Source organism: Corythoichthys intestinalis, chromosome 1 (genome assembly GCF_030265065.1).
Source record: "Corythoichthys intestinalis isolate RoL2023-P3 chromosome 1, ASM3026506v1, whole genome shotgun sequence".
In the NCBI taxonomy this organism is placed as follows: domain Eukaryota; kingdom Metazoa; phylum Chordata; class Actinopteri; order Syngnathiformes; family Syngnathidae; genus Corythoichthys; species Corythoichthys intestinalis.
This window is the reverse complement of record NC_080395.1, coordinates 54,854,161-54,868,688: the sequence shown is the minus strand read 5'-3', so window position 1 is coordinate 54,868,688 and position 14,528 is coordinate 54,854,161. Positions and strand designations below refer to the sequence as shown.

The 14,528-nt window shown below is 39.0% G+C and overlaps 1 protein-coding gene across 2 annotated transcripts in view; it reads right to left on the bottom strand.

Moving 5' to 3' along the window:
• The window catches only part of ankrd11 (ankyrin repeat domain 11), a 200,521-nt gene that overhangs the window by 184,738 nt on the left and 1,255 nt on the right, over positions 1-14,528 (bottom strand). The gene's annotated exons all lie outside the window — the stretch shown is intronic.

Sequence of the window (14,528 nt, the reverse complement as noted above, 5' to 3'; positions counted from 1 at the left end):
GTGAACAGCATTTGCAAAAGGAAAAAAAAATCTATTACTGACAACACATGCAATGACAAAAAGTGTTTTTTTTTTGCAGAGTGTAAAGCTTAAATTAGCGGTTTAGCGAATGTACTTCCGGTGTACATTTCAAAATAAAAGCATGTAATGTTAGTCATATAAATAACGATTTCTGGAGTTAATCCCAGATACTTCAGATTCTACACTAAGAATACCTTTAAAATGACGCCCTTTATGATAATCCTGATTGGCAATGAATAATTATTATAATACTATTATATATAGTACTACAGTATGCTATAATATTAATGCTAGGTATTTTTTTAAGAATTGTTTTGAATCATTTTGGAAAGGTTAAGTCAGTGTTCTGAATCTGTTTACATTCCATTCTTTTCCACAAGTTAATTTTATCAGCATTTGAACTCATTGTTTATTTGTGATTTATTATTGTTATTCATCTGTTTATTTGTACTTTAATCAAGAATTTCAGTGTTCCAAAATGTTTTTGTGAATTGACAAGCTTAAAAAAAAAATTCATTGCTAAATTAGTAAAAAAAAATAATTTAAAAAAATTATAAGATTAGTCGACTAATCGTAAAAATAGTCGGCTGACTAATCGGGAGAAAATTAGTCGTTTGGGACAGCCCTAATGCTAACCCGAACAGAGTGATGTTTCAAAGTCTTCGAAGCGGAAAATCACACATAACTAGCCCGGAACATTCCACATGACGACTGGGTTGTCGATTGTCTTCGCCGATCGGCAAACTGCCCGGCGGAGAGCAATTTACAGCTCGTTCCCCTACTACTACAGACAGGAGAGCTCGCCAGGGAAGCAGCTGAACAATGACCGCTGAAAATTTACATGCCAATCCATGATCAAACGTAAGTAGTCCTTTATTTAAAGAAATTTTATAGTGTTTACTTTGTAATCGCTGTATTCGTGGCTATTTTGAACTCAAAGTTGCAATTTCTGATCCGTCCAAAAATTTGACAGAACACGGGGCACTTGAAGAGGGGAATAAGCTGAGTATACTACTAGTGCTCTCCCGGCGGGGGGATGTGCGACAAGCCGCCGGTCGTCGGCCGAGGGGACAAGGAGCATGTCACAAAATGCAAGCCATCTACATATTAAAATGATCCCAGTATTTGACATAATATAAAACACGATGTTTACTCACTTCCTTGTGAGTTCCACGGTCCCACAATAGTAGGGCTTGTTTTGGCCAATATCCACCAGTGAATGGGAATCTTTTGAAACCTCAAAAAGGCGCACATGCCTCTCCCTCCCAGAGCACGATTTTTCTGCAGCCGTTTGGCTGGCGTGATGAGAAAAATAAATGTATTAATCCGCAAAATCAGCTGAATCCTTAGTCCTTCTCATACAACAGTACGGCTGTATAGTGAAAAGGAATTCTTCCTCTGTACACGTCACAGCGCCCTCTTTCTCAACTCGAGATGAGAGGAGTTCCAAAAAATCGATTATTACATGCATCGCGATAAAGGTTCAAAAACGATGACTTTCACTCATAACTTTATGGCAGCCGCTCGTTGCCGAACGAAATCCAAGACACGTCTGCCGCCCGGACACCGTTAACGGACGCACGCACAACGTTATGATGGCTGCTCCCAGTTACTGGGAGAGAGATTTACACCTTTTTAAAAGACTGGAAAATAAATTTGTGTATGCCACAGGCAGGCACAGAATGTGCGCAAGTTATTTTTTAGAGCGTGAGGGGAAGAGAGAGAGTTCGTTGCTCCTTGTCTTTCCTACTGTACAGCAGTAGTTTCAAGGTATTTCAATTGAAAAATGTCCTGAGTGTGTTGCTAAGACCTGTGTGCGTCAATAAGAGGTGAGTACGCGAACCCTCTTGTACTGTTTAGCCTTAATTCTTGTTGGTTTTGAGATGTTAATCGTTAGCGCCGAGCGCTAAGCTAATTAGCTAATTCGCTAACGTGTATTTCATATGCAGAACGTGTAAAACCATGATTAAGTACAGCGGTAACACTAAAAACATGCAAAATAGTACAGAAATCTGTTGTTGCAGGAGAGAGAGGGAGAGAAGTGCGCGCGCTCTAATGAGTGTGTGCATGGTGGTGTCAAGAGCAGTTGTGATTTCCACCTGTAACACTGAAAACAAACTATATTGGTTAAAAGAAGTCTTTTTTTCTAAAGAGACTTTGTTTGTGTCCAGAAAATGTGGAATTCATTCCACCTGTGTAAATTTTATTGTATTGTTGAGAGAAACAAGTACTCACTTTACAATGATAAATGTTTTTGCACTTTCTTGTAAAAAATAAATAAAAACAAAAGCAGCTTAAGGGCAGCTTTTTGTTGTATGGGCATGTTTCCATCTTTCCTGTTGAATCATCAGGATATTTTAAATAAATAATGGACATAAATTTGTTTGGCTACTTTATTAATCAGTACTGCACGATGCATCGATAACCGCGATAATTGCGATAACCGCGATCATCGTCAATATCGCGATCGTCGTTCAAAAATCGAATCGGAGCACCCTGAATCGTAATCGAATCGAATCGTGGTGTGCCTAAGATGGCACACTCCTACTCGAGACTGTTGCCGGAAGTCACTCATTTTCATGGCGCCGGATTAAAAAAACTAAATAAATATAGCGATCGCTTCCACACACATCCAAACGGTCCATTTCATTCAGGAGCATAAAATACCGCGTGTATTATGAAATAAACATGCTTTTTCGTGTCACAGGCACTTCAAGCCAAATGATTGGTTCGGTGGAGATTAACTCTAATTAAAGCAACACCTAATAACTTTTCAAGTTTCACATATTCTTAATTTTTGTGGCTAAACATCGACTTACAAGTAGACCCTTGGGGATCTGTATCACAAAGTCTAAAGCATAAAATCAACTTTGAGGATGGTTGTAGGAACTAGGGATGTCCATATCGCATATATTTGCACCAGAGTCCAAGTCACTTGATTTTGAGAATCTGCCGATACCGAAAAAAAAAAATCTTTTTAAATTAAAAAAACGCAATCCTTTTCACTCAATTCCGATATTCTTAAAAATGGCCAGATTTCCGATCACGTGATCGAATAGGGGGAATGAAAAAAAAAAAAAAGCTCGGAACCCAGCCACACAAAAAAAAACCTACAAATCTGCTGCCTGCTGTACGGCATACGTCCCTTCCCCCATTCCTCATTCGTTAGAAAGACGGCAGTCGATTTGGATGCTCACGCACAATTACTGGTGTCATGGCAGAAGTTGCAAACAACTCAAGAAACAAAAGATTTTGTCTGAGGAGACAAAAAAGAAAAAAAGGCAGGTTATCCGAATAAAAGCACATCCAAGGATAAACATTGGATGGCTGCTTTAATATCAGTTATTTGTATTTTCCGTCAAAACACAAAATTTTAGTTCAGTTGAATATCTGCCAGGGCTCCCTTTGCTTCTCATGGAAAAGTTATTTTGTGTTCTATATTTTTTACGGTTTTATCTTAGTCAAGACATTTTTTTAAGTGAAGACCTTGTGACTGCGTTTACCTCGGGCTCCCTCTATACAGTATCGGGCAAAGCCAGAGAGGCTGCTGGCCAATCTGACAAGTAAACTATGATTTGCTGCTTCTGGTCTGATGAAGGCAGCTGGCTTGCTGTAAGGCCTCACGTGAATTGGAAGAAATTGACACCTAAAACGTTTGTCAAGCTGATTATGCATAAATGATTGAACCTAGGTGTAGGCAATATTGCCTCAAAATTATCTAACAACGTTTTAGGGAAAAATTGCAATTACTCTTTGAAGATATGGGAACAAAAATACGAAAAAAAATTTTGTTTCTGCTTCGGAAGAATACCATTTTTATTGCAGACAATATCTAAACCGTGACACTTGTATTACACTGCAATGTGAATAGAGCAAATCTAGTGCAGTGGATATGACACCGCTTAAATCGAAACCAAAATTGTAAACGTTGTGTTTAAACTCAAAAGTCAAATGTAACATAAAACTTTACAATTAATACCTTGAAATCTGAGCCCCAGTTTTACATATTAGCATCTAACAACAACAATGACCAAGACATCAAAGAAAGCTGCAACTAGTGACCATTTTAGCCCCCCTACATCTCGAGGAACGGATACTGGGCAAAAAGCCTCTCTTCTAAACTTTCAATAAAGACAACCTATGTAACATCGTAACATACATGAAAATGTCCTAATATTATATTATTATTAAAACCATGGGAAAATCCGGTCAACATTTTGGAGGGGAACCTATGTCTCCTTACATAAATGCAATCGAATCGGCTGTGAGCCATCCAAGATGGCGCCGGTCTGGAACATGGGCTCCAATAAAAAGCCCTATTCAACAATGCATCTGTGTCTGTGTTGGCAACAAACAGCTAGCGGAAGCTACCATACCAGTTTGAGTTGGCCCATGATTTTTACGCACTAGAACTTTACACTTTACAAGGGATCTGCATGATTTGAGTGGTGCAATTTGAACTATGTCCAGACATTTTAGTCCATTTGTTTTTAAAAGGTGCTATTAGAGCCGGGCGGCTTACCGAAAATTTACCGTTGATGAGATGGTTCACAATGACTGACGTAGTTTTGACCATGTCAGTAAATTGTTAGGCTATGCTCATTCCCCTTTAAGAAAGCAGTCAGTGTGCTTACGTGTGAAGTCACATGGCTATCAGGAAAACAAACTGAAGCCCAGTACGCTAACACTAGCGGCTAACGCTACAAGTGAACGTGATGGAACCAGATAATAGCAAAACAGCTACTAGTAGCCAGGCCACAGGCATTTCAAGTATAGCATTAGTCGATGCTCATAGTGCGGTACCAAGAAAGTCGCTATCACCACGTGTGATAGCAGCTCTAACCTTGTCGAAGCGGCTGAACTTAATGAGTGGATTGAGCACGGACTGCATCTAGCAATCAGTATGTCGTGTTATTTTCTGTCTGTGTGTGTGTGATTTCTCTGATAGCTTTTATGATCCGGCCCGGCTGGCGACCGCACGAGGCGGGCAGGCGCGTTGACCCGTTCAGTCCCGTGCGTCCGGCCGTAACTCGCCGGGGCGGCAAACGTGCCCCGAGTGGGAAAGGGTTGGTTAGGTTGGTACAGCATTCAGCATAAAGTATAATCCAACAGTGTAACCTATAATATGACCGTTAAATGGCCACAGCTATTTTTCTGTATGTGCTTGCTTTATTCTGCGTCATCACTGCCATCATAAAATCTTAAATGTTTCATTGGCATAAGAGTTAGAGCAGTTAGCTTCATGTGTGCGTGCATGTATTTCAGAAAATGCTTCTGGGGGGAAAAAACAAACTTTGAAGTAAACACTTGCGTTTGAGTAATCATGTCACAGAAGCCATTAACTATAAGTTGTCTGATCCTCAGTCCTCTGTTTGAAGTGACAAGCCCCTCATGCTCTACGTCATTTGTGTTATGACATTTTTGCACAATGGCCATATTGATATTTATAATGTTGTACATTGTTCAAGTCATACAAGCGGTTATAAATGTTCATACTTGAATTCTTATTGTTTACAAGATATTTTTATTTACTTAATGTTTACACTGCATGTACAATTGTTAAATGTGTTAAATTGAAAGCTGGTTTAAAAAAAAAAAAAAAAAAATCAAACAGAAACGGGTCATTTGTATTTCATGCATTGATTCAGATTTTCAAATTACTGTATATATCAGTTTGCTTGGGCAAATGTATCGTCATTTATCGTTATCGAGGGGAATCTGCCCAAATTACTGTAATAAGTACTTACGGCCATATCGCCCAGCCCTAGGTGCTATATAGAGTTTGTCACTTTTTTTTACTGTCACCTGCAGCCAAATACGTAACTGCAACCCGTGCTAAGCTTGTGCATGGCGGACATGTTTGTATGAGCATGAATATAAAGCAACGGCCGTTTGGTTCATCAAATGATCACCAGAGACATAAAAACAAGAAACATGAGTTTTTTTTTTTACAGTAAGTAGCAAGTCTTAAGTGGGTTAGAAAGTGTTTTTGCCAAGGGGAGAGTAGGCAGAGGTTCGGTGTTTACAGGTGCCTGTTCGCCTGAACACTCTCGATTAAAAGAAACAAAAGGGGCTTTCTGGGGCAGTCTTGATTAAAATGTCAGGGCTCACTCATCAAGGTGGAGCATGCATGGCGTAGAAAAGTATTGTAAATTAAGAGTAAAAATTTTGTACGTACCTTTAAGACTAAACTTTAATTGCGTTTCACACGTGCACAACGTCATTGACCAGCAAGTTTCCTAGGCACCAATTCTCCAATCCCCGAAAAAAAAAGAAAAAAAAAACCACAATACTTTGACGATTATTTTTGGTGAGTCCGTACTAAATACAAATTTGAGGACAAATGTGGTGCTGCTGCGCTACTCTCGCACTTTAAAATTGCACATGATGTATGTACAACTGTAGCAACGTTTTCTGTAATGTCAGACGTCAGCATTCACTGCCTTATAATAAAATTCATATCACCACCAAAAATAAGTAATATCAGGTGACAGTATGTTATAGTTAGGGCTGCAGCTATCGATTATTTTAGTAGTCGTTTAATCGATGAAATAGCTCGAATAATCGAGTAATCGGATAAGGAACGTGAAAAATTAAAATACCTGAGCTCAGCCTCAAACGGTATAAAAATTTAAATAAATGAGGATCTATGGACAACAAAAGAACAATTGGTAACGTACATAGCAATAGTCCAGTAGCTTAAATGCTATAAAATGCTAACATTTTTTTTACAATGCTCCTAACAAATGGTTCAGACACATATTCCCACAAAAATATATCTATAAACTAATTTACGAATACATTAAAAAAAAAACATTAGCTCAAACTAAAACTTAGCTTACAGTGGTCTGAACAGGGATCAGTTGGATTCAGGTTGTGACCTGAAAGCAGCGTATCTAGCCTAATTAATAGAGGTGTGCAAAATTTCTGATTCTTAGATTATTCGTGATTCGGCCGTGGAAGATTCGAGAACGATTCACAAACATCCAAATTCCGATTATTGAAATATGCCAAGTAAAGCGGAAGTACAACACACTCAGCGTGCCGCGCGGTCTTCGGGACAGTGAGGAACGGAGCGAGAGTAGCTAAACATCATGCTTCTCATTACCCGGCCCCTCAGGTAATGCCAATGCTCAACTCACGGCTCTAGCTCAACTCATGTCACGAGATAAAAAAAAACAACAACATACCTGACTGCTGCTGAAAAGCTGCTACAAAGTACATCCACATAATGTTACGGTAGATATCATTTATATAGGACTAGATGCAATATAGATTCGGTAGCATTAGCAGCACATCTACAAAAAGCTAGATGCGGCGCAGTAAACGGCCGCCATCTTAAAGCAGTAAACTTCCCTGCAAGGCTGTTGTAGCGAACCTTCGAAGCAAACCTAATTAACTTTTTATCTAAAATACTCCTAAATCGGTAAAATATTGACTTGAATCTATTTTTAAAATAGTTTTAAAACTTTCACATGTCGAAAGTAGACAAAAGGGAAATTATGGAATAACGGGAGCAATTTTAACAACTTTAACGGTTGATTCACAACATTAAATTAATTGAATGTAGTTTAAAGCTGCTGATATAGAATGGGGACTGGAGTTTTTTTATATACTGTTATTTTTGTATATTTTTTACTGCTATATGTTAACTTGATACTGAAATAGTAGTTTGGTTTAGCCTGAGAGTATTTTTGAACAATTTTGGAACTAATGTACAAAACATTTATTAAAAAAAAAAAAAAAAAAAAAAAAAGGAGGGGGGGTGCATCAATAATCGTTTTATAATCGAATCAGAGCCTCTGAATCATAATCGAATCGTTAGGTGCCCAAAGACTCCCAGCTCTACTAATTAATAAAACGAAATGCAAATACTTTCAAAATAATCCATTACAACTCCACTTTAATTAAACGAATACTCGAAGCAACAAAATTTAATTCGAATATTTTTTTCTAATCGAATACTCGAGTTAATCGATTAATCGTTGCAGCACTAGTTATAGACCCTACTCACATGACGTCACAACCACGCCCCCGCGCCATATTGTCCGTCACCACGTCGTTGTTGATGCATTACCGCTACGTAAATTCCTCCTATTATGGCGTGTTTTTCTGCTCGTTAACATTAATAATCAAAATGGTGAAGGCGTGTGTGGCGGTCGGTTGCAATAACAGAGAAGATAGACGGAGAGACTTGAGGTTCTACCGTATTCCGAGAGACCCGGAGAGGAGAGCGAGATGGACTGCTGCAATTCGACGAGAAAACTGGGCTCCAAACGATTACCACAGATTATGCAGTAGTCATTTTATATCTGGTAAGATGCATTTAATATATATTTAGAGGGTTTTGGGCTGACAAACACAATTAAGATCATTGCTAGGCTAATCGCCGACAACATACAGTTTCAAATTCAAGACGCTTATTTCTTCCACCATCTTTATTTTTTGAATAATATTTAGCTGGTAACAAGTGAAAGAAGCTGGCCTCGTCTACGGATCATTGGTTAAACAGGGATGTCCAAACTTTTTGCAAAGGGGGCCAGATTTGGTGTGGTAAAAATGTGGGGGGCTACCTGGGCTGATTTACGTAGAACAATACATTTAAAGAAATTTTAGCAAGCCTTTCTGTGTGTCACATTTGCTTTATTTATTTATTTTTTTTAATTCATAATTTCAAAAATCTTGCCTTTGTGGCGTTCTCTTTCGACCCTCGGGCTCTTGCGAAATACTGCTGCTGTGAAATTAAATTAGCTTCAAGTTGCTATAATTTCTCGCTGTGTATCTTCCCTGTAATGTTGTCGTACATGTCAGCGTGTCTTGTTCGGTAATATAATCGCGTCACATCGAACTCTTTAAAAACAGTAACTGTCTCTTTGCAAATGAGGCAGACACAGTTGTTGCGCGTTTTATGGAAGAAATAGTCCAATATCCACCTATCCTTGAAGCGTCGGCCATCGCAGTCAACTTTTTTTTTTTATTGATTGTCGCCATTTTAGAAAATTGGGTCACATGGGGTAATGTTGCTTAGAGTGCTGCTCTTAAAAGTTTTTCAAACTTTCGTGAGAATAGGCTGATTTTGTGTGGACAAGTTAGTTGTAGATATCAGGGTAGCAGACGTCAGGCAGAGAGGGCGAAGACAGCAGGTCGAAAAATATCGATTTAGGCATCAAATATGGATCTGGCGAATTGATAAACTGAAGCTTTTCCACATAACGCCTTTTATGCAACACATCCAATGAGTTTACAGCGTCTGAAAGCACCGGGACTTCCATGAATTGCTCTATAAGCTGAACGACTAATTGAAACCATTGAGAGTAGGGCTAAACAGAGACGGACAATATGGTGGCCGGATACAGCGACACGTCATTCTGTGACGTTGGTGAGTAGGGTCTATAGCAGAAACCATTGCTGCATTGTTCGATCCCCCTTTATGACAGAGGTATCGCATCCAGGTTCGGTATCAGCTATTCCTCAAAACTCAGGGTGCAAAATAAATGAATGTGACATCCCTGGTATTATGATGGAATTGGTGATTTACACACCTAGAAAGAAGCTGATTGAAAATTAAAGGTACAAGCAACCACAATTCACAAATGCGCAAACAAAACACACTAACTGGGAAAACAAACTAAGGCTAGGTTCATACTGCAGGTCTTAATCCACAATTCCTTTTTTTTGTCATATACAGTGCCTTGCAAAAGTATTCGGCCCCCTTGAACCTTGCAACCTTTCGCCACATTTCAGGCTTCAAACATAAAGATATGAAATTTTAATTTTTTGTCAAGAATCAACAACAAGTGGGACACAATCGTGAAGTGGAACAAAATTTATTGGATAATTTAAACTTTTTTAACAAATAAAAAACTGAAAAGTGGGGCGTGCAATATTATTCGGCCCCCTTGCGTTAATACTTTGTAGCGCCACCTTTTGCTCCAATCACAGCTGCAAGTCGCTTGGGGTATGTTTCTATCAGTTTTGCACATCGAGAGACTGACATTCTTGCCCATTCTTCCTTGCAAAACAGCTCGAGCTCAGTGAGGTTGGATGGAGAGTGTTTGTGAACAGCAGTCTTCAGCTCTTTCCACAGATTCTCGATTGGATTCAGGTCTGGACTTTGACTTGGCCATTCTAACACCTGGATACGTTTATTTTTGAACCATTCCATTGTAGATTTGGCTTTATGTTTTGGATCATTGTCCTGTTGGAAGATAAATCTCCATCCCAGTCTCAGGTCTTGTGCAGATACCAACAGGTTTTCTTCCAGAATGTTCCTGTATTTTGCTGCATCCCATCTTCCCGTCAATTTTAACCATCTTCCCTGTCCCTGCTGAAGAAAAGCAGGCCCAAACCATGATGCTGCCACCACCATGTTTGACAGTGGGGATGGTGTGTTCAGGGTGATGAGCTGTGTTGCATTTACGCCAAACATATCGTTTTGCATAGTGGCCAAAAAGTTCAATTTTGGTTTCATCTGACCAGAGCACCTTCTTCCACATGTTTGGTGTGTCTCCCAGGTGGCTTGTGGCAAACTTTAAACGAGACTTTTTATGGATATCTTTGAGGAATGGCTTTCTTCTTGCCACTCTTCCATAAAGGCCAGATTTGTGCAGTGTTCGACTGATTGTTGTCCTATGGACAGACTCTCCCACCTCAGCTGTAGATCTCTGCAGTTCATCCAGAGTGATCATGGGCCTCTTGGCTGCATCTCTGATCAGTTTTCTCCTTGTTTGAGAAGAAAGTTTGGAAGGACGGCCGGGTCTTGGTAGATTTGCAGTGGTCTGATGCTCCTTCCATTTCAATATGATGGCTTGCACAGTGCTCCTTGAGATGTTTAAAGCTTGGGAAATCTTTTTGTATCCAAATCCGGCTTTAAACTTCTCCACAACAGTATCTCGGACCTGCCTGGTGTGTTCCTTGGTTTTCATAATGCTCTCTGCACTTTAAACAGAACCCTGAGACTATCACAGAGCAGGTGCATTTATACGGAGACTTGATTACACACAGGTGGATTCTATTTATCATCATCGGTCATTTAGGACAACATTGGATCATTCAGAGATCCTCACTGAACTTCTGGAGTGAGTTTGCTGCACTGAAAGTAAAGGGGCCGAATAATATTGCACGCCCCACTTTTCAGTTTTTTATTTGTTAAAAAAGTTTAAATTATCCAATAAATGTTGTTCCACTTCACGATTGTGTCCCCCTTGTTGTTGATTCTTGACAAAAAAATTAAATTTCATATCTTTATGTTTGAAGCCTGAAATGTGGCGAAAGGTTGCAAGATTCAAGGGGGCCGAATACTTTTGCAAGGCACTGTATGTTTATTGAGCATGCCCGTTCAGACTGCCTTTGTCCATTGAGCCCATTCAAGTATTACGCATGCGCAGTCGCATGTCGCAGTCCGACACACGCTGAGCAAACTGACCCGCATGCGCAGAAGCATCAAAACAAATATCTACGCACTGTGTGTGCGCGTCAGTTTGCCCCGACTCGGCCAAGTAAGCAACACTGAAATATTGCTCATTTGGCACACAGTAAGAAACCTAGCATTATCAGGCTTATCCTTTTCCTCATTGTATTTTTTTTTTTTTTTGACTGTGGTCCAGCCGCCTCCAGCATAGTAAAAGCCGAGTTCAAGCGCGGCGCTAACGCTAATGAAGAGCTACATCGCTGCAGTCTTGCGTGCTGCTCCCGCTCTTTGGTAACTTAGTTGCTGCATGAATTCCGATTTGGGAGACTTGACAGTTCAAACCCCCGCCACGTTCTGGAAAAATGTGGCCCAGATCAGATTTAAACCACATACAAAAGTGACCCAAATCGAATTTGAAATGGTCCACTTCTATGCAACTTGTACCGTTCAGACCGTCAAGTTAATGCCGCACTCAAGTATGAAAAACAAGAAAAAATCGGATTCATGCATTTACAGGGTCCCCCCAGGATTGATAAATCTAAATTCAAGACTTTTAAGACCTTTTTTAATGCCATTTCAACTGAAAATTAATACTTTTCTCGCACCCTTTAGATCATATTGAATCATATTAAATAAATAAAGCACTGAACATCAAATTTAACCTCAATTACTAAGTGTGTTTGACAAAAGAATGCACATATATTGAAGATACAATTAAAACATATTTAAAGTAACATTATAAAGTCTGTCAGATTTTTTTTAAAACACGCACACAATAATTGTGGACAAAAAGAGGAGGAGGACAGGACTCAGTTTCAGACCAGCCATCTTCTGTAACAGGCTAGCTGCGAGTGCACCTGCCAAGACCCCACTGAACATGGCTAACTCTCGAGTTAAAACGGCTAAATTCACATTCATTCGAAAAGCAAACCGAAATGTTTAAGCAGGTCCACTGCCTTCGCATGACCCATAAACTGCAACCTAAAGTATCTGGATGTAACTTGAGCCCCTATCACATACTCCTAAACAACAGGAATATCGCTGGACTTAACCATGCAGCAGTTGTGTGTGAAAACAATTTCCCGTGTCGACTGACATGGGAAGCAGTGTGCGTGAAAGCAGGCGTTAAATTCCCGGGTCACAGCAGATGGCTGATGACTTAAATATCATAGCGGCGGCCGATGTAACTTCCTCCCTCTTAGCAGTAAGAGGAAAAGCGGTAAACAAACATCACAATTATAAACATAGCAAGCTGGAAACAGCTAAATTAAACTGAAAACATGACCAAAATTAAAATGTCAATTATTACGTCGGGCCGGGCCAGGGTTCTTTCTCGCTAACTTTTTGAAACAACTATATATAAACGATGTATGAATGATAAACTAAGGAATACTTGTTATAAAATAAATAATTGGATTTAAAAAAAAAAAAAAAAAGAAGGCGCTGTATGTTCATTGCAGAGCCAGAGCGTGCCTATACGCCCTTTTTAATCTTCCCCTCTGCGAGTCCGCAAAACCGCATGTTTATTTATATTTGACACATTTTTCCAGCGTTATTTCGTTGTACAAAATAAATTTATAATGATCATAAAAATATGTAGTCTATTTAAACATTAAGAAAATGTCTGTTTATTTCTGCCAACTGAGAATTAGTTATAAAAGACAGGCTTTTATGCAGACATCGTCACAAATGTTATCACGCAAAACGCAGGTCGGGCTTTAATAACCACGGAACAGTTCGGGTCGGGCTGGACTTTTTAGGCCCGATTTAACCTCTATCTTAAAGTCTTGATGAGCTTAAATTTGGCTGCAGTTACGAAGTCGGGAATGCTCCCTCCGGAAAAAAAACACGATTTGAGCAACATAATGTCTAAAAACTTTTCCAGCGTTATTTCATTGTGTAAATGCATTTATAATTGTCATAAAAATATGTAGACTATTTAAACATTAAGAAAATTCGTTATAAAAGACAGTTAAGACATCGGGAACGCTCCCTCTGGAACAAAAGGCAATATGACCAACATTGTGACAGCCGATGCCGACCAAAAATGACATAATATCCGAAACAGATCACCAATGGACTCATTTGAAGTATATGAATGGTTTGGTTTTGGTGTTCAGAATCCACAATACTTCTGCCTGCAGGGTTTTCGTTCCAACGACAAACGGACGCATTCCCGATGCAGAGGTGTTTTGCCAGTTGTGGTGGTTTGGCACGCACGAGTTGCATTTTGATTTGTAGTGCAGTGCATCGTAAAAATTCTATGCGTCATCTTCGTTATGGATTAAAAAAAAAAAAAAAAAAACAACTTCATCACGGATATAATTTAGGTTGCACTGAGATGTTCTTGAAAATTAAAACCACGGTGAAAAAATTCCAGACTTACAACAGCTAATTTAATACTTTTAATACCTTCAATAATGGAAAACTAAATTCAATGCTTTTTTAATACTTTTAATAACCCGCGGGTACCCTGATTAAGACCTGCAGTCTGAACGTCGCTGTCATTGAGATGTATTCTCTATATGAGCACTTTAGTCAAATTTCCCATTGGGTAAGTAACCAACACTACCCTTCAACTGAAAATATTTTGCAACAACTTTCATACTGGCCACACAAAGATCAATCAATTCATTCAAGATATGCACAAAATAAACAAATTGATTTCCCCCCAGCACTCTGAAGTATGTTGCAGCAGGCTTATAAATGCACTAAACCTTAAAACACATACGTCACAATTTTAAGTATGTTGAAAAAAACTTTACAGAATTTTGCAAGCATTTCAACAGCTGCAGAGAACAAAAAAATATCCAAACAACAAGAAGAAGATTCTGAAATTCAAAGATGTTAGAAAGATTAATCGTTAATTTGTAATTCATACTGCAATTACTCAAATTCCAAATATAGCAGGTATGTGAACATTTGGGGTGGTTATAAAGCTCACACCCTAAACGGATTTAGCTCATCCATTTTAATGTACGATGTGAAAATAAAAACTCAGATGTCCAACCTATAAATGAAAGCATGACGTAATTTTATTTTAGAAGACTGATATGAGTCAGCATTGTCTACATGAACCCAGACAAGTTAGATACAA